We start from the raw sequence: 1,342 nt of genomic DNA, 5'->3' as shown, positions 1-1,342 counted from the left end.
GGCGGGTCTCGAACCCGCGGGCTCAGGCAAACCACTCACCTCAGCCTCCCAAGGCGCGGGATTACAGGCTGAGCTACCGAGCCCGGCTCTGCAAGAATATTTTAACTGCACAGGAAAATGTACCCAATATAATGTGAACTGAAAAAACATGGTTGGCAGGGTGCAGTGGCTCATGCCTGTAATCCCAGCACTTTGGGAGGCTGAGATGGGAGGATGGCTTGAACCTGGGAGTTTGAGACCAGCCTGGGCAATATAGCGAGACCTCGCCTCTACAAAAAATAAAAAAATTCGCCCTGTGTGTTAGTGCATACCTGTAGTCTCAGCTACCAGGGAGGCTGAGGTGGGAGGATCTCCTGAGCCCAGGAGGTCACGGCTGCAGTGGGTGAGCCATGATCATGCCTCTGCCCTCCAGCCTGGGCGACAGAGTGAGATTCTGGTTCAAAAAAACTAAAATAAAATAAAAAAGAAAAGAAGAGGCGGGCACAGTGGCTCACACCTGTAATCCCAGCACTTTGGGAGGCTGAGGTGAGAGGATTGTCTGAGTTCAGAGGTTTGAGACCAGCCTGGGCAACTTGGCAAGACCTCATCTGTACAGGAAATCCCAAAATTAGTGGAGTATGGTGGCGTGTGCCCGTAGTTCCAGCTACTAGGAAGACTGGGGCAGGAGGATCACCTGAGCCTAGCAGATTGAGGCTGCAGTGGCTGTAAGTGTGCCACTGCATTCCACCCTGGGTGACAGAGTGAGACTTCAACTCAAAAAAAAGAAAAGAAAAAGTGTGGTTAAAATAGGTATAGCAGTGTAGGGCAATTTGTTAAAAGAAATCTGTATTTTTTGAAACTAAGTATTAGAAGAGAAAAATGCTTATGATCATGATAAGTCGAAAAAAAGCGAACTTCAAGATTATAAATACACTGATTTAAACCATATAAAATAAGAAAAAAGTAATAAGATGTTTGATGGTGGTGAAATTGAAAGCAATTTCTGTTCTTTGTTTTCTAACTTGTCGATAATATGGATGTTATTTTCAAAAATGAAAAAAAATGGACATACATATAAAAAGTAGCTTCTTTGGCTGTCCAGCACAGTTAGAGACTGGGCAGCCTGTGAGTCTTGGGATGTTGGCTTCAGGGCAGTGAAGATATCAGAACCCCAAGGCCCATGTCACCTCATTGGCCAATACAAGACCAGGCCAGGGACCCTGGCTCCCGGCCCATTTACACCCAGATTGTAACTTAAGAACTACTTGGAGGGTCTGTGTTTGTCTTGGGGCAAGGCGGCCACAGGGTCCCGGGCATCCCTTCATGGGCCTGCGAGCCTGGGGCCAGGGCAGGCCGGTGGGCT

The 1,342-nt window shown here is 47.7% G+C and overlaps 1 protein-coding gene across 1 annotated transcript in view; it reads right to left on the bottom strand.

Moving 5' to 3' along the window:
* ITGB4 (integrin subunit beta 4) overlaps positions 1 to 1,342 on the bottom strand; it is a 31,519-nt gene that overhangs the window by 25,430 nt on the left and 4,747 nt on the right. The window lies entirely within an intron of this gene.

Source organism: Carlito syrichta, unplaced genomic scaffold (assembly GCF_000164805.1).
Source record: "Carlito syrichta isolate Samal-C Ts95f unplaced genomic scaffold, Tarsius_syrichta-2.0.1 Scaffold170021, whole genome shotgun sequence".
NCBI lineage: Eukaryota > Metazoa > Chordata > Mammalia > Primates > Tarsiidae > Carlito > Carlito syrichta.
Note: the sequence above shows the minus strand (reverse complement) of the source record. Positions and strands in the feature narration are given on the sequence as shown.